The sequence below is a fragment of the Myotis lucifugus genome, unplaced genomic scaffold (genome assembly GCF_000147115.1).
Source record: "Myotis lucifugus unplaced genomic scaffold, Myoluc2.0 scaffold_110, whole genome shotgun sequence".
Lineage (NCBI taxonomy): Eukaryota > Metazoa > Chordata > Mammalia > Chiroptera > Vespertilionidae > Myotis > Myotis lucifugus.
The window spans coordinates 457,603-477,085 of NW_005871158.1; the positions used below are offsets into that span (position 1 = coordinate 457,603).

The window sequence follows — 19,483 nt, forward strand, 5'->3', positions numbered from 1 at the left end:
TGTTATCATCTATGTGAAGGTAGAAAGTAGGCCAGGAAGAATTAGCTCTTATTTTTAGTACAATTAAGCAGCTGGCATTCTGAGAGATTGCATAGCTTGGCTAAAGTTTGGGCAGATAGTAGGCAGGATGGGAGTTCACTCTCCTCCATGGTTTTGCTGGCTTCTCCACTCGTTACTGAGTGAATGGGTGAATGAATGACTGCATGTTTACTCTGTTCATTCCAGTGAGCTAAGCTACTTTTTATTCTCCTCAAAGATTACTTTGATGATGATTCATATTCATGCTAGCTAGTTTTACTATTACGGTTATGCAGGCTTAGGTAAATGACATAACTGTTTCATTTGCCTCGTCTATAAAGTGGCAATAACTTCATGGAGTTGTGGGAGCATTAATTAACTGACATTAAGGGGTTAGAAGAATATTTAACACAGTTATCTTGTGACGAGCATCCACTCCCATGACTGTTGCAATACAATGAGCATATTCAACTACGTCAGCCTCACATCAGCTACTTATTAGGGTCTGTCTTTGTGTCCTCACACTAGGCTCTTTGTGTTATCCACCGAGGAGAAATGATTAGGAAAAGCTCCACTTGATTTGTCTTTTGATGATTTATAATTTGTTGTTTCAGTTAACTAGGCCTAAATGGACTTTTTCTTGGTTAATTTTTAAAGCACAGCCCGATTACTTAATCCTGACAAATTAGGCTTGTATAATTATTGATGGAAAAGGAACACTACAGACAAATTAAAAGAATTTATAGCTGTCCCAGGACCAGAACAGAAAGATCTCTAAGTTTCTGTTATAGCCTAAAATTTGTTCATTCTTTACATCCACTGAAATTCAACCTTGAATTATTTAGCAAGTGAACAAGTAAAAAAAAAAAAATTAATTGTCCTTCACATTTTTAAAGTTTATTGCTATATGTAGACTTTATCCTTGAAAAGTCTCTCATGATCATTGATCATCATAAGTAATAATACTCAAAGTAATATGTCTAGATCAGTGATGGCGAACCTATGACACACGTGTCAGAGGTGACACGCGAACTCATTTTTTTGGTTGATTTTTCTTTGTTAAATGGCATTTAAATATATAAAATAAATATCAAAAATATAAATCTTTGTTTTACTATGGTTGCAAATATCAAAAAATTTCTATATGTGACACGGCACCAGAGTTAAGTTAGGGTTTTTCAAAATGCTGACACACCGAGCTCAAAAGATTCGTCATCACTGGTCTAGATGGTACAAAAATCCTCATTTTTATTTGTTAGAAGTCTTACAACTCCTTTATTTCTTTTCCTGTTGTTATGAAAGTAACTGAACCAGTGACTGGTACTCTCTTTATCTTAAAGTGATCTATACGAGCCCAAGTATATTCTAATATCTCATTTTTGAAAAACTAAAATCTCTGTATATATGTGTGTACAGAGAACAGGATGTAAGGATATGTAGAATTGCCTGGTGCGTGGGGGTTTATGAGAGGAAAAGGAAACAATTGTTTTGAAGTTTACCCTTTGATTCTTGTGTTTTTCCTCTCTAGTGAAGTCCTCAGAGATACCACACATGGTGAAATCTTATAAAAAATTCTTTCTAAACAAAGTATTTCCTTTCCTAATGAAATTCCGCTGTGGTGCTTTGTTGTTAGTGTGCTGGGAATTTTGAAGTGTTCTCTGTATTTCTGTGATTTTGACCCAGTAATCTTATTTGGATTTACCAGGCGTAGCAGCTGTTGTTTTTACCATCTATTGCTAAATTGTATTAATGTCCAAAGTTGAAAAACCCTCTTTTCTATGTTGCTCTAAATTATTCAGTTTTATTTAAAATGTTTTAACAGATTTTTAGAAAGAGAGGGAGAGAGAGAGAGAGAGAGAGAGAGAGAGAGAGAAACATCAGTGTGAGAGTGAAATATTGATTGTGTGCCTCCTGCACGTCCCCCACCAAGTGTTTGCCCATTCGATTCCCGGCCTGGTGCATGGAATGATGTCCAACAAACTAGGCCACTCCAGCTCAGAGTTTTATAAAATTTAAGCCTTTCCCCAACCCTTGTAATTTTCATTGACTTGTAAGAAAAATATAATAATAATATTAATATTGCAGTGGATGGTTTTAAAAGGCTAAACCTGCCTCTCAGAGATTGCAGTGTGGTTTGTAGAAGAGTATTTTCTTTGAGAAAGCCATCTATCCCATATATTTTTTAAAAATATATTTCATTGGTTTCAGAGAGGAAGAGAGAGAGAGAAACATCAATGATGACAGAGAATCATTGATGCATGCCCCACGCTGGGGATTGAGCCCATGACCCAGGCATGTGCCCTGACCGGGAATTGAACCATGACCTCCTGGTTCATAGGTTGACACTCAACCACTGAGCCACATTGGCTGGGCTCTATCCCCTTTTCTACTGGAGAAAAAAGAGATCTCAATTCCATTGTAATTTAAGTAGTGTTTGGTATAATATAGTAAATGTTTGCAGTTTGATATTAATGACTAGAGGCCCGGTGCACGAAATTCGTGCACGGGGGTGGGGGTTCCTCAGTCTGGCCTGCACCCTCTCCAATCTGGGACCCCTCAGGGAATGTTCCACTGCCGGTTTGTGCCCGCACTTGTAACAGATGACAGCTCCATTGTTGTTTCTTTTCATGCTTAAACCCATTGGAATTAGTAGGTATTCAAAGTGTGTATACATTTTGGGGGGACACCCTGTATATCTCTAGTCAGCAGTGAAAGGACCTACAGCGGATTTGGAAACCCCCAGACGGAGAACCTCGCTCACTCCCCGCATGTCTCCCCACTGCACTTTCCACCTTCGCAGGCAGCGGGAGAATCAATGTTTTCTCTCATTAACTTGGAAAAGCACATCCTGTCACCGCTGCCCGGCAGGAGTGCGCTAGGCCCCAAGCGAGCAAGGCTCAGTCAGGGCAGCCTTCACTCATGGGTGCCGGCACCCAAAATGCACATTCCTCCTCTGCAGTCGCCCTGACTATCTCACTGTTTCACTGAGAGGACGGAACTCCTCACCTCCTCTGGGTTCCCGATCTTGAACGCTGACCAAAGGCACCTCAGTGAGGGCCATCCACGCCCACCAGGTATGTCTGTCTGCACCTGCTCCTGCCTCAGCACCTGCATTAGCCCCACGGAGGTGATCTCATCGCTGCACTGGCCTCCGTGGGAACAGGGTGTCACCACTCTGCCTCTCACTGTCATTTTACAGGTGCCCACCCCCAGCACCCAGAACACCGAGACACTCTCCAAAGGACGTGAGTGTGCCTGAGGGGATGTGCACACGTCCTGTGGGGGACGTAGGCATGCTGGGGTTGTTGGAAGTGCGGAGGAGGGGCGGGGGGGGGGGCTTGCATGCGCCATGGTCCGAGACTGTTGCAGGCGCACGTGGGTGACAGCGTGCTGGGGATGTTCACACGCCAGGGAGGGAGGAGAGGATGCACACACCGGAGGCCTGCAGCTGTGCAGATCCACAAACCCCAATGGCGTGGCCAGGACGACGTCAATCTGGCCCACCACTAAGGAAGCCAAGCCCCCGCCCACTCCGCTCTGGCCAGCGCCATCTCTGTCACGTCAGTTTGCATATTCCCTCCTTATTGTCTGTGGGTGCCTCCATCTGTATCACAAAGTGACGGGCAATTTGCATATTACTCTTTTATTAAATAGGATTGTTCTTTGGCAAAACAGAATGCAAAGTTGAGAAGCCAAAGGCTTTGAAAATGTCCTAGGAAGCATAAATTCAGAATTATAGTTCCTTACCTCTTACTCAAGGAGACTTACGACTAAGGGACAAGTTCAGTGGAAATAATGTGGGAGGTGAGACCCGAGCTTAGCCTTGCAGGTTGCGATAGAATTTGGAAAGACGAAGGAGGTATCAGAGAAATGTCTGAGCTGAGGTGTGCAGGAAAGTAGTAGTACTGAAATAATTGTGGGTGCAATGGTACGTTCAGGCTTTGCTTCAAAACAATTCAGGGCCATAGGTGTGATACTAGTTGATAATTGCTGAAGCTGGGTGAAGGGTACATGAGGCTTCCATAGACTATTATTTATACTTTTGTGTGTATTTGGAATTTTTCATAATATAAAGTTTGGAATATAAAAATGGTATGTATTTTTTGGGTGGTGGGTAGGCTGGCCTGTCTGGAATAAAGGGTTTGTTCAAAGGCGTAGTGGGAAATGATGTTGGAAAGGCAGTCTGGGAACAGATTTGGTGGTGGGAGTGGGTTCCTGAGTGCACACTGTAGAGTCTGGGGGAGTGGTAAACACTGGTTCATTAACTGGACTCCAGTTTTACTTGACTGTGAGCTCAAGGAGGAGTTGTGGTGTAGCCGGGCACCCTCATTGAGGATGGCAGCTACCCCACTTAACGCCTACTTGGGCTCTACCACATCTGAACTGTTATATTCAGTTCTGGAAGGCTCATTTAAAGAGGGCTTTTTAACCGCGTGTCAATGGTGGGACATATCAGGCACAGAAGGGTATCTCACATCTTCTTAGGAATCTTCCTTATGGAACCCTCCATCAACACGAGGTTGTCTACCTGGGAAGGACTTATTTTTCCTTCTGAAAAGTCCCTGCCCTATCCCTTTTCAAACTCTTTTTTTAGGAGCTTGAGAATGGGCAGTAAAAGTGAAATAAGAACATGACTGATTCCCAGTAATCTAAAGGAATGTGCGCGTGCCGCATCTAATTTAACTGCCTGGAAACAGACTTTCACAGCGGACTAGCCATTTGGAAAGCCTAACGCTTTGGTGTAGCTTCCTAAAGCTGAGTTCCCTCTTCACCCCTGCTTGAGATGCTTCTCTACTGTGAGAAAAAGAGGAAAGAGAGGCATGTCAGAGAATTTGGATAGTTGGGAATTTTAAAGAATTGTTAAATATTTGGACGTAATTCAGTGGTATGCTAGAGCTGACGAGAGCTGGTTGTTATATTTCAGGAATTTTGCAAGCCAGTTGTTAAACGCAGCCATTAAAAATTAAATTAGACACACTCAAAATTAAAGTGTTAAAATAAAATTAATGCTCAAAATGTATCACTTCCTAATTATTTTACTCTAAGTTGCTGTTATTGATGTTCTCAGGGTTAGTTATGTCTAATGTATCTGCATAGCGGAAGTCCTATAAAATGGTGTGCTGCACCTTCCTTCTCAATGCCACATTCAGGGGCATCATGTTGGTACCTTGAAATTGGCCATGGTGGGAATATTTACACCATAAAATGGAAGTTGGTATAAACTGCATATCAGGGCTCCCCCCCCCCCCCCCATGAGAACTGGTTGTTAAAAACTACCAGCACACCACTTGGTATGGGTATGATATTGTGGCTATATTTTTTAAGGACTCTCGCTACCTTTTAGAGATACATATTGAAATAAGACAGGTAAAATGACATCTAGAATGTGTGTCAAATAATCTAGGGGAGGTGGGGTCTCATGATTGTTATATCCGAGTGATGGGCACATGGGCTTTATTACACCACTCTCTTCTACTGTTGTGTATATCTAAAATTTTCCATAACCAAAAGTTTACCATACCCATAAGGGCAAAGGAATTCAAGAGAGCCCTTGCTAGGGCACTAAGCAGCTCTCTTCATATGGAGGGGAAATAGATTCTTGGATTGCAGTCCTGTTTGCAGAACCAGGGAAAAATGAATCAAGTTATTGCTCAGAGGGCTACTTCAGGCTATATGACAGCTGTGTGCCCTTTAGATTTATTTTTCAATCCAGCTGATTTGAGTCACTGCCCAAGAAAAGAGTGCTGTCAAGTGAATTGTCTTCTGTGCAGGTGATGAGAGCCTTTTTAAATAGTGCCTCACTGATACAGTTGATGTGTTTGGAATTGTCGGTCCATGAATTAAATTAGACCAATCCAATGACTTAGAAAGCCATAACCTATATTATACAATGGCTACATTTCACAAAGAGTGCACAAACTCAGTTTTTTCCCTAACATATCTAGATATCTAATGGAAAAGTTTTAGCATAAATTACTAAGAAAACATATCTTTTCTCATTGTAAAGTCCTTTTAATTTCATTCTTAACGTGAATTTGTAGCATGATAATAGTTTCTTCTTGTCTTTGATTGCATAATAATTCATACTAACTAAATCCAGTTAACCAAGAAAAAAATTTCATGTTGAGTAAGGAATGCAAGTGGTCACAGTGATTAGCCCATCAAGCAGGGTGATGAGGAAATTATTAGGTTTTATAATGGAGAGAGCAAAGGCCATTAAGAAATTTGAGGAGAAAAGTAGTCCATAATATCTGTCTTGTAATTCTAAAGTTTTGTGAAATCTGTCTAGAAATTCAGGCTGGGACAATTCTCTAGGTTTAACCACACACACACACAGATCAACGCGTCAACAATGAAAACAACAGATGTCACACTCCAGTAACCTGGGGTCAGAACACTGAAAGGAAGCCTCGGCTGAAACATATGCTGAAACAGGAAGTGAGATCAGGAAGCCAGAAGTCAGAGTAGTATGGGTGGGTGAGAAATCATAACTCCTCATAGGACAGAGCGAGGCAAAGGAATCACTTGGAGAACCCGGGAGGTTTTGACACTTGGCTGCAGTTTTTCCCATGTTAATTTCTTTGTATTGATAACGTTCAAGGCCCTGCAGGGTCCCACCCCAACATAGGTCCTGAAAGAATTTCTTTCGGGTATATAAATAAAAATCACAGTTCAAGACTAAGTTGGAGGATGGAGATTGAGTCATGATTGCTAAGGGAAAACACATGATCATTTCTTGAGGTATAATAATCACAGGACTCTGATTTATTCACTCTCAATTATTTATTGTGCCCTCACTCTCTAAGCTGAATGCTGGGGGATACATCAGTGAACCCTACAGATAAAAGCCTGTATTCTTCAAGCTTACTGCCTAATGGGTAGAAACAGAATGTAGGCATAATAATTACATAGTACATTAAATGGAGATAAATTCCATAGAGAAAATCAAAACAGGAAGTATTCTTCCTGTTAGATTCCCCGAGGGTACATTTTCCAACTTCATCAAAGCTAGCAGAGGAAAGATTGATATTTATAAAAATGCAAAACATACCATATCTGAAATTCCTTTGGGTATCTATTAACTCTGTTAAACTAAATATATTCACTATTTCTACAGTTGCTAAGTTTAGAGCACAAATGAAAGTTGAAGCAGTGTGGGAGAGGGAGCAGCTTCTTTACACTGAAGTAAAATTTTAAAAATATGCCCCACATATTTGTTAGAGAGTTGGCTGTTCATGATCAGGAAGGCCATGAGCACCTACCACGAGGCTGCTGGAAGGTATTTAAAAACATCTTTGCTTCCAATGCTGCTCACCTCCAGTTGGGCAAGACAGGTAGAAGCCATTCAAAAAAGTGGTACGTGTATGTGTCATATAACATAAGACTTTTTATCTTAGACAATTGCCGTTGTAAAAAAATTAAGTTGTCTCATCTGTAAAAGGAAATTTTGGAAAATGAATGTCTTGTAATTCTATTATTATTTTTTTTAGGCTTTTTTTTTTTTTTTTAATATATTTTATTGATTTTTCACAGAGTGGAAGGGAGAGAGATAGAGAGCTAGAAACATCGATGAGAGAGAAACATCGATCAGCTGCCTCCTGCACATCTCCCACTGGGGATGTGCCCGAAACCAAGGCACACGCCCTTGACCGGAATCGAACCTGGGACCTTTCAGTCCGCAGGCCGACGCTCTATCCACTGAGCCAAACCGGTTTCGGAAATGTCTTGTAATTCTAAAGTTTTGTAAAATCTGTCTAGAAATTCAGGCTGGGACAGTTCTCTAGGTTTACACAGATCAAGTGTCAAAAATGAAAACAACAGATGTCACACTCAAGTAACCTGGGGTCACTGGAGGCTTCCTTTCAGGTTAAGTGAATTCCTTTACATAGGAGATAGACCAGCCGTGGGCAAACTACGGCCCGCGGGCCGGATCCAGCCCGTTTGAAATGAATAAAACTAAAAAAAAAAAGACCGTACCCTTTTATGTAATGATGTTTACTTTGAATTTATATTAGTTCACACAAACACTCCATCCATGCTTTTGTTCCTGCCCTCCGGTCCAGTTTAAGAACCCATTGTGGCCCTCGAGTCAAAAAGTTTGCCCACCCCTGAGATAGACTCATACTACATTCAGTTCTTCATTTTAAATAACTTGTTTTCCCTCGAATTACCAAGCCTTTAAATGCAGCATTGGCGAAGGTGGGCAGCAAAATACTCATTCACATGTTCTCCTCTCCCCAGGGCTCCAGTTTGTATTTCCAGCTGCCTACTAGACCTCACCACCCAAATGGCCTAAGGTACTGCAAACTCAGCATTTAAAAACCCACACTCATCACCCTCCTCCACCGACCAGTATTCACCATTACCCTGTGGCCAAAAATAGGGTGGTCACTTGTCCTTGAGTCCTGGCTCTCCTTCTTGTTAACATCTATATCTTCTAGGCCATTCTTCAACCTTCTGATTAATACCTGAGTAACTCTAGAATCCATGCCCATAAGCTATTTAGCTGAGTACTTAAAATTTCTTAAAAGTGTAGTAAATCAAAGTGCTTAAAAGTATTTGTTTTTATTCCCTCTTCTCCCCACACCCAGTCACTTCTTAGTTCAAGCCTTCTTTCTGTTTTATCCCTTGGACTATTGATCTGGTTTTCTACCTACATCAGACATTTCCACCTTCTAATGAATCCTCCATGCTGCTACCAAAGGGGCAAATTCTAAATTTCTAAATTTAAAATTTCACACTGACCAACTCATGTCACTCCCTTGCATGAAAACCTTAATTGATTCTATAGTATAGTACCCATGTGTCTTTAAGATCTGAACCTACTAAATGACCTTTTCATCCCATCTTCATCTTTCCCACTGGGTTTACTCTCGAGAGCAACATGTAGTCATAACTTAGTTATGCCAAACCCCTAATAAGGGTATGGAATCTTAATTATGTTAGTAAGTCATCCTTGATTCAGAGTGAAAGAGCAGAATTCACCAGATTGATCATTGGTCTGCCAGTGAATATTGGAATATTAACTAGTACTTAATGATAGAGCCTTTTACCAGCCCAACTTAGTTCTTCTCTCCTTTCTCCATCTCTCCCATTGGCCAACGCATGTCATATTTTCCTTGTGTGGGGGCTAAATATTAATTCTTCTCCTGCTACCTTAGAAGGTTTTCTAGTTGGTTTAATAATCAAATGAGCAGAAAAATTTAACTGGACAAAATTAACTTTTAATACATGTGCATGGGGAATCCACATAAGCATGAAAATTCCAAAGACAGTGAGGCAACATTGGATATATATGACATTTTTGGACAAAGGAGAAGAGGGTGGGAATGGGGTTTTAGATTTCAGAATTGAGAATGAGTGATTTACAGGTAGTTAACATACATGGCAGGCAAATTCATGCTAGGAGACTCAGAAACAATGGAACACATGGGGTATTTAACTAACAAGCACCCAGAAGCCCTCTTATTTACCATACTTAATTTAAATGAGGCTAAAGCTAACATCCTAAGATCTTCCCGAAGCAGGTTTTTGTCTAACTGAATCTCTTGAGTAGGAAAGGGGAGGAGGATGTCAAAGGTTCTTTCTGAGTCTTGTTTCTTAAACAGCTTAACATCAATATCCTAAAAAGGCAGCTTCAGGGGCAAAATTTTGGTCCCCTTCACCTGTTAATACTCCTGAACTTCCTTCATTCCTGGCCATTTTCACTGACACTCCCCTCACTGCTGGTCCTCACTACTTTCTTATTAAATTACTACAGTTGGGTCTTACCTGGTTCCCTTGCCTTCATTCTGTCCCACTCCCTTCTGCTGCCCCAGTGAATCTCCCATGCCCTACCAGGTTAATTTTCCCAAAACATTGATTTCATTCTGTTTTACAATCAATCATTGTTTCCTTTTGTGAGTCAAGTCAAGTCATAAGACTTCATTCTGAAATCTTTTTTTTTTAAAGAATTTTTTATATATATTTTTATTGATTTTTTACAGAGAGGAAGGGAGAGAGATAGAGAGTTAGAAACATCGATGAGAGAGAAACATCGATCAGCTGCCTCCTGCACATCTCCTACTGGAGATGTGCCCGCAACCCAGGTACATGCCCTTGACCGGAATCGAACCTGGGACCTTTCAGTCCGCAAGCCGATGCTCTATCCACTGAGCCAAACCAGTTTCGGCCATTCTGAAATCTTAAGTCTGAATGTCCTCACTACCTCACTGATTTGTGAGGTCATCTTTCTCTGGTTATAAAGATTCTCTCTTCAGCAGGACCTGCTGCCTCATGGCTCTTCCTCACTCAAGACCTCTCTGTTCTTGCCCATCCCCAACTGGAGTTCTTTCTGATCCAGCTCTTGCATATCCCTAAAGGCTCAAGGTGCGCATCACCCATGTTGCTGTCCTCATTCCCTGAACGATAGCTGTGGACCTTTGTGAGAGCAGCTTTGGGTGGTGGGAAGAATGCAACGTTTGGTGTCAGTTATGAGAGCAGGCTCTTGATTGCTAGACATGTGACTTAGGCAGCTTATTTTTCCCCCCCTCTAAGCTGGTATCCTTGTCATAAAGTCAAGTGCATGGTTTAAATGAGTTATTGGGGGGGTGGGGGGGGGAAGAATGCTCCATAAACTTTAAGCATTATGCAGCTGTATCTTGTTATCTCAACTATGCCATTTAATCTTCAATTATATATTGTCCTGTTCCCTATTAATTTTGTGTATATTTCCCATCTTTTATGAGTGTTTTAAGGGTAGATATAAGGTGAAATACAAAAATTATCATTTATTATTATTCTTTTTGTCCTATTCAGCCCATACCATAACAAATGTTCAATAAAAGCTCTTCTGTCAGGAGAATCAAATGCACATACAAGTATCAGGCGCTATAGTGAGAGTATAGCATTTGGTACAGGGAGTGAGAGAGTAACAGGAAGAAAATGAAGTGGCCAGAAATAGACTGATTAGGGGACTAGCCTGCCTCAATGCTGACTTCTTTAATGTGTCCAAAGACAAACTCAGGATTTAGACTTCCTACGCACATTCTTCAACCTTTTTAGACAATGGCAATAGAATTGCCTTAGTTTCTTAGGAATAACACAGTTCTTACACAGAGAAGACTCTCAAATGTTTGTTGAATTCACTGTCCACCTAATTTTTATACTGTTATGTGTGCACATACACAAAATGTGTATACACGCATGTGTGTGCCAATGGATTTGTCTGTCACTGCCGCTATTTATTCATAGTTTCTTTTTTCCTTTTAAATTTCATTCTCATGTGGAGCAGCAGTGTGTCTGCTTTGTCTGCAGAATAGCACTGATATTCACCTTTGCCTTGTGTTTGCGCAGTGTTTGATGGGGGTATCTAATCATTTGCTGAAGTCTCAGGTAGTTCAGGGACTACGATATTTATTAGATTGCTAAGAAATTATTAAAATATTGTATTGTATACAGTATTAAACTTACTCAAATCCTGCTTATAATTAAGAATAAAAAAATAATAATCATTAAGAGAATTTATTTTAATTTTGCACGGGTATTTTCTAGCCCCCCCCTCTCACAGGCAACCGACTCGGAATAAAGGATATGGTAGTGGAATGCAGGAATTTATGATTCTGCTGCTGGTGGAAAGGGGGTCTTTGCTGTGTCAGGAGGAAAGCATTTTTAAGGACCCACATGGGAAGATGAGGTGGTACAATTTATTTGGGTGGAAACAGAAGGCTGCCCCAGGTTCCCAATTTCTATCTTTATCCATCCCACTGTGAAAAAAGTCCAACCTTGTTTTCATTAAGCCCAGTACAAAGGCCATGGTCCAGAAATTCTGTGCCATTGGTTCAGTCCATGTCTGTCACCATCTGGCTAGCATAGTCTATCCCCAGCTACACTCTGGCTAGCACTGTGCACAAGCCCAGGCTTGGAGTCCGTGAGGCTGCTGGACCCCAGGTGGCTGTTAGGGTGGCATGGCTGCTATGAACAAAGAAAGTGTGAATGAATGGGGCGAGGGAGTGTTATGGGCACCAGAGATAGAGCTTTGTTAAACTTGGGTTTTATTACCTCAGGCTTGGGAAGGATCAGGCACCCTTTCAAAATAACTAGTCTACTTCCCAAACTTTCATGGGCTTCTGTTGGGCCCAACCCCTAACCAATGTATTTCCAAGATCTTCTGGGGTTCTGTGTGCCTTATCCAATCCAATCCTTTTCCCAGGCTAGGTACCTCCCCTTTATGGTCACCATCTTAGTTCGTGTTGCACATGCCTCATCATAGAAGCACCTCTACCTGAACCATCTTGACTTCTACCTGGCAAGCTCCCAGCACAGGAGTTTCTTTTGCTGTTTTTATTCCTCCCCTGGTAATGACCAGTAACAATCCTTCCTGCCCCCTTTAATCCTTCCTGCCCCCTTTGCGGGTGGGGGAGATTAGGTCCTGAGGGTGGAGGATGCCCTAGAGCAGCCGTGGGCAAACTACGGATCCGGCCAGTTTGAAATGAATAAAACTAAAAAAAAAAAGACCGTACCCTTTTATGTAATGATGTTTACTTTGAATTTATATTAGTTCACACAAACACTCCATCCATGCTTTTGTTCCTGCCCTCCGGTCCAGTTTAAGAACCCATTGTGGCCTTCGAGTCAAAAAGTTTGCCCACCCCTGCCCTAGAGTGTGTGAAGCTGTAACTTCCTGGTGAAGCAAGCTTATTGTCTTATTCAGCTCCCAGCCCATTAGATTCAACAATGTCCAATTTCCTTTGCTCTCTTCCTTTATTAATATCTAGCTGCCTATGCTAACAGTTCTGCCTAGTATCCATCTTAGGAGGGAAATATTAATTGTGACAAGTCTTGGGTGATAAACTGTCCTTGGACAATAAAAATAATCATTCGATGCTTTGTGTAACTCTTCCTATCCCTGGTCACTGAGTCTTCCTACTCCGTTAAAAAACAAATTAATCAAACAGAAAAATTGGTTTCTGTTTTCAGGGAGTTTCCAATTTACCGTAGAATAAAGGGAATGATGGTAACCCCAGCAAAATAACTAAGGGAAATTCGCTTGTTACCTTCGAAGCAAAAGGTACATTTCTCCAAAGCAAATCACTAAAGATTCCGATTGCTTTGTTGAAGAGTAAGTTTGCTCCCATGAACATGACAGCTTACCCATGTTCTCCCTTCACCCAGGCAGGCTGGGTGCGTGCTTGCATTTCATATGAACCAGCCTGGATATGAAGAGCTATTGCATAGATGATTGGGGAAATTCCCAAACAACAAAATGAAGACGTATGCTTTTGAAATTCTTCATATCACTGCTTTCATTAAATTGATGTTTTTAAGGGGAATGTGTTTTTAAAGGGAATTTTAATAGTGCCTCAGCTGGTTCCAAATGTGTTCTTCCATTTTACTCGGCTTTCACAGTGAGATCATATTTGGTTTCACTTCCTGGTTTGTTCTCACAAGCCTGTTGCTGGGAAATATTTAAGTAAAATATTTATGAGAGAAGAGTATTATTTTATAATGGGTGAGAGAATTTGGTTTGGTTTAGCTACAGTAATTTTTATAGAAATAAGATTTCTGATGCCTAAATTTGTAATCAGTTGCTTAAAGAAAACTCTTTAAAACAAAAAACACCAAAACTCTTTGGCACTGAACTTAATTAAGTTACCTTGTGGTGAAGTCATCTACAGAACTGTTTGAGTAGGCACCAGTGATGAAACAGATGAACTGTTGGCCCATATTTAGAGTAATTGTAACTTGATTCTAAACAAAGGTTTGATTGCCTGGTGCGTGACAGTGCCTAATGATTTCTCCAGAGGAAGGGTCCCCCGTTTATTCTTAAAATGATGACTTGCTAATGGTGTCACATGGCCACTAGAGTATCTGGCACCCTTTTGTGTATGTGTTTTAAAGACTGTTCTTGTGTGATATGGCAGTGCATGGAATATTTGGCTATTAATTCTAAAAGTCATATTTTTACCTCAAAGCATCTAATTTTACCAAAGTCTTCAGGTACCATCCTGTGTAAACCAAACCAAAACAACCAAACAAAAACATCTAATGAAATCCATTTCTCTTTCAAAAACATCACTTAAGACTTTCTGGGAAAATCTGTTCCCTCAAAATCTGTTTTGTCCAGCTGCATCATTTTACTGGCTAGTCTAATAGTTTAACATTTTAAGGATAACTGTTTTTCTCCTTGAGAATTTCTACTTTGTGAATTTTATTTATGTTTTATTTTACAAGGTGATCCGATATATACCCTAATGTAGAATTAGGCTTCCTGCTATTATTCTCTAACCCCCTCCCCGACGCTTTCAAATTAACTTCCCTAATATACAATAATATACCCTTAAATATATTTTTTTCCATGGTACCCCTGCTCAGGTACCATCAGTGATTCCCTATTGCTTGTAAGATCAAATCTAAATTCTTCTCTGCTCTCATTAGAATATTCGTCTATTAATTCCAAAAGTGATATTTTTACTCCAAAACAATCATTTCTCAGATGCCTGTTATATGCTAAGGTGTGAGTTATGTATTGAAAAGTTCATAGCCTAACATTCCAAACTTTCTTTAATATTTTACCCTAATCGACTTCCTAATCTTATCTTCATTATTTCTGTATCAGAAATACCACTCCAAATATATGTCTCATCACTAACTTCTTAAATTCATCTTGGCTTCCTCCTACTTCTTTGTTTCTCCATTCCTCTACATTAAAATATTATGTGCCTTATTAACCCTTATCCCTTCACCTCCCACCTATATAAATTCTATACATCTTTCTTGGCCCAACTCGTAAATCCTATGCTGTAACTGTTATACCTTTGGCATATATTGCCTTAAGACACAACTGTGTAATCCACTTGTTTGATCTTTCTTATATTCGTGCTTTAAACCACCAAAGCATATGTTCCTTTTGAGGGTCCTGAGTTTGATACCTGTCCATCCCCTATAGCTGTGGTCGGCAAACTGCGGCTCGCGAGCACATGTGGCTCTTTGGCCCCTTGAGTGTGGCTCTTCCACAAAATACCACGTGCGGGCGCGCAGGTACAGTGCGATTGAAACTTCGTGGTCCATGCGCAGAAGTCGGTATTTTGTGGAAGAGCCACACTCAAGGGGCCAGAGAGCCGCATGTGGCTCGCGAGCCGCAGTTTGCCGAGCCGCAGTTTGCCGACCACTGCCCTCTAGCATCTTGGGCGATGTTTTGCATCGAGCAGAAGCTAGGCCGTGATTGTTGAATACACCTAGTGTCAGAGTGGATGTAAGATAAGACATTTCTCTTACACTTTCTCTTGGGAATTACATCTCGGGCCATGACACACATTGGTGGTACCTGGAGTCCTCCTCATTTCTAACTCTGTTTAACTAACATGACTAAGTTGTTGCCTTCCTTGAATAGATAAAACTTTCCACAGTAAAAACAGATGGTGTTGTCAGATATAAATAGGAAAGTACTATTTCTTGTGATGGGTAAGGAAAAAATAGATACAGGAAAAAAAACAAACCACCATTAGCTGTCTTGGCGCAATCTTTCTGCCTTTCAAGTTGAGTTGCTGAGAAATAACTGTAGATTTATTTGCTGTGCACAAAGGAGAAACTTAAGTTTGGCTAGAGATCATGCATGTCGTGTCGCTGAATTTGTCGCTAAGCCAGACCAAGCCCCACCCTGATTTAGAAGTCATGTGTTAAGCCTCCAGAGGGGAATGTGGCTTCTGTCTCTTGGGAAGCCATCAAAACTCGAAAATTCCCAGGAAGAACATGGTTTCTCTCTTTTGCTAACACCAAGTGAAGCTGCAGGATCCTGCTGAGTTCTGAAGCCCAATGTGCAGAAATCCTACCTGTCACCTTCTCTCGAATGTGGGCATTCTACCTGATTCTTATCAGTTATCTGTGGGTTCTTTTAGAAGCCTGACTGTACTCTATCACTTCAGTATGCCCTGAGCTGCCTCTAGGTATTCTTAATGCTGAGCTACATCCCCCTTCTCTGCTGACAGGGCTCAGATAGAGTCTTTCCTTGCTAAAGGATTCAGGGACCTTTGCCTGTCATGTAGAATTTGGTGCATTGAAGACAAGATGATGTAGCTATACTGGGAGGTGTTGTGGTGCTTGCTCCAAACAAGGGGGTCTAATTTTTATTCTTTTGTCTGTTCATTTAATATATATTTTTAAATTTATTGTTGGCAGTATTACAGATGTCCCTCTTTGCTCCCTAATATGTTTTTAAATTAAGTTTATTGGGGTGACATTGGTTTAATAAGATTATATAGGTTTCAAGTGTACATTTCTATGATACATGATCTGTTTATTGCATTGTGGGCTTACCACCAAAAGTCAGATCATCCTCCATCACCATATATTTGACCCCCTTTACCCTTTAGTACTGCCCACCCCCTTCCCTCTAGTAACCACCATACAGTTGTCTGTGTCTGAGTTTTTATTTGTTTCTCTTGTTTATTCATTTGTTGTTTTCAGTTTTATGTCGCCCATATAAGTGAAATCATATGGTTTTAACTTTTTCTGTCTGACTTATTTCACTTCGTATGATGTTCTCAAGGTCCATTCATGTTGTTGCAAATGGCAGTATTTCCTCTCTTCTTGTGGCTGAGTAGTATCCCATTGCATATATGGACCACATATTCTTTATTCAGTCATCTGTCAAAGGATAGATGTTTCCATGTCTTGACCACCGTGAGTAATGCTGCAGTGAACATGGGGATACATATATCTTTACAATTAAGTGTTTTCAAATTTTTCAGGTAGATACCCAGAAGAGGGGTTGCTGGGTCATATGGTAACTCTATTTTTAATTTTTTGAGGACCCTCCATACTGTTTTCCATAGTGGCTGTTCCAGTTTACCTTCCCACCAGTAGTGAATGAGGATTCCTTTTTCTTGACAAACTCTCCAACACTTGTTTTTTTAATATTTAATAGCAGCTCTGCCTGCTAAGCCCTGGATATACAATGGTGAGTATGATACATGTAGAATAGACCTCATAGAGCTTATAGTTTAGTGGGAGAGAAACAAACCTTTAACCAAACAGTCATATGAAGGTGTGTGATAAGAGCTATGAAAATAAGGGATGAGGAACTAAAAGACAGTGTTGTGAAGGGCCTGGTTGGAGTGGTCAGGGAAGACATCTCTTAGAAAGTAACTTCTGTAAGTCATTGACTTAGGATGGAAATGGCTTCAATGGCTGCCCTGTTTTGGCCTTGAAGGTGAGCTTGACCTTTTAAGTCAGGGATGGGGAAACGTTTTTTCTGCTCAGGGCCATTTGGATGCTTATGACATCATTTGCGGGCCATACAAAATTATCAACTTAAAAATTAGCCTGCTATTGACACACCATTATAAAAAAAATTAGCCTGCTATATCTGGTCCAACATGTGATTAACTCACCCTTAATGCCTTGGCAGGACCAGACCAAATGATTTCTCGGGCCTTAGATGGCCCAAGGGCCGGACGTTCCCCACCCCTCTTCCAAGTGGACTGCTTGACACTGTTTCAGATTGTAACTACTTCACATAAGAATTAGCCCTTGTGTGAGACTGTTCTTATGCAGTGACATGCTATGAGTGGTATAATAAGAAATATATACTTGGCCTTTACTCCTGGTTCCTGGCATAGAGCTCCTAAAACCCTTGGAATGTGCTGATAGGAGCATCTTTTGTTACTCATAAGGAGCCTCCATCAACCATACCCGAGTTTATGCTAATCAGGTGACTCTTGGTGGGCCTCTAGATAGCTGCAGAATGGCGGCTGGTCTCCAGAGGAACCAATCAAATGATTAGAGGATTAGAACTTTCAGTCTACCCCTGACCTCTGAAAAGGGGAGAGGGGCTGGAGATTTTCAATAACCAATGGCCAGCAATTTAATCTGTCATGCCTATGTAATTAAACTTCCATAAACACCCCTAAATAACAGGGTTGGGGAGCTTCTAGGTTGGTGAACAGATTGAGGTGTGGAAGAGTGTAGTACTTGGAGAGAGCCTGGAAGCTCCGCCCCTGCCCCTTCCCAAAATATGTTGCCCTATGCATGCATCTCTTCCATTTGGCCTTTCCCAAGTTGTATGTGTGCTTTACAATGAAACAGTAATGCTAGGTAGGGTGTTGTCCTGAGTTCTGTGAGCTGTGCTATGCTCTAGTGAATTATTGAACTTAAGGAGGGTGTTGTGGGAATCTCTGAATTTGTCATCAAGTCATACAGAAGGGTAGGTAGTCTGAGTACGGGGACTTGTGACTGGTGTCTGAAGTGGGGACAGTCTTGTGGGACTGAACCCTTAAACCTGTGGAGTCGGACACTAACTCATGTCAGAATAGGGTCACACTATACGACACCCCGTTCATGGGAGAGAAAATCATGTCAGAAAAAAGACATTTCACTGTGTTATCCTAATTGTAAACCAGACTTTGTTCTGCTCCAGCAGAGGAGCAAATGGAAACCAATGAGTTCGGCCAGCAGCCATTAACCAAGTTGCAAATATGCAGCACTGACTTAACACCAAGGTGAAAGTGGACTTTTTACTTGAAATAATAGATGACATACGAACCTGTTCTTTCCAAACTGACTTTCTCTTATAGCATTCTTACCCAATGCTTCACTCACCACCCGTTCTTTTCAGGGAAAAATAGGATCCTGAAGAGATAGCAGTGTTGGCTGACTGGAATGTTTTAAAAGATCTTCTGTGGGTTCGGCAGGTAAACAAAACAGGCTTCACTTCATTGGCACCATGAGCCAAAGTTTCAGGTGTTTTTGTTTGCTTCTTTCTTTCTTTTTAAATACCCAGTTGATGGAATGTAAATGGTCCATTACAGTCCATTATTGCCAGGTTGATTTGGAGAATAATTTTTTTTCTTACCCTGTAGTTCTGTGTCTGGGCCAGGGAGCTCTTTTGACTCTGCAGTAAGATTTAAATGTTAGGCGGTGTCCGTGACCTTGTAACACTTGTGTTTTGTTTCCTTGGAACCAAAGTGGGGGTAAGTAGAGCTCACTTCATGGGTTATTTTGTTTCAATTTAAGATAATGTTCCAAGGCCCTCCTCTTTTAAAATTATTTTACCAGCAAAAGACTTGGCTTCCTTTGTGAGTTCCCCTTTACATTTATGTGGCACTTTAATGATTCCAAATACTTCTGCAGTATTTATTTTACCACTAATTATCAACTCTTGGGGCCAGGATGACTGTCCATACTGTAAAGCGGAGGACAGGAAGGCCTGGATTGGGCGAGTGATTTGCCCAAGCCCATGCAGACGGTGGTGGAGGCAGGCCTGGGACTCCTGCAGGGCACATTTCCCACACTGCCACCATGGAAAACCAGTCTCTACCTCTCACTCGTACACGTGGGTAGGGAGTGATGGTGGAGAAACTGAGGCTTCACTCAGTCAGCAAGGAGGCCCCTAGATTCGGGGGGAACAAACGACATATAAATAAAGTAAAACCGGGCAGTTTGTGCTTGCCTAAAGCAGCACAGAACATTGCCAGGGTAACGCGTTAAC

At 41.1% G+C, this 19,483-nt stretch overlaps 1 protein-coding gene across 10 annotated transcripts in view; it reads left to right on the top strand.

The window, feature by feature from the left end:
- The window catches only part of LRRC8B (leucine rich repeat containing 8 VRAC subunit B), a 103,821-nt gene that overhangs the window by 15,972 nt on the left and 68,366 nt on the right, over positions 1-19,483 (top strand). The window contains exon 2 of one of the 10 annotated variants that reach the window (XM_014459569.2): positions 8,260-8,315. The exons of the other annotated variants lie outside the window; for them this stretch is intronic. The gene's annotated coding sequence lies outside the window, so the exon portion shown is untranslated. The remainder of the gene's footprint in view (positions 1-8,259; positions 8,316-19,483) is intronic. 10 annotated transcript variants of the gene reach the window in all.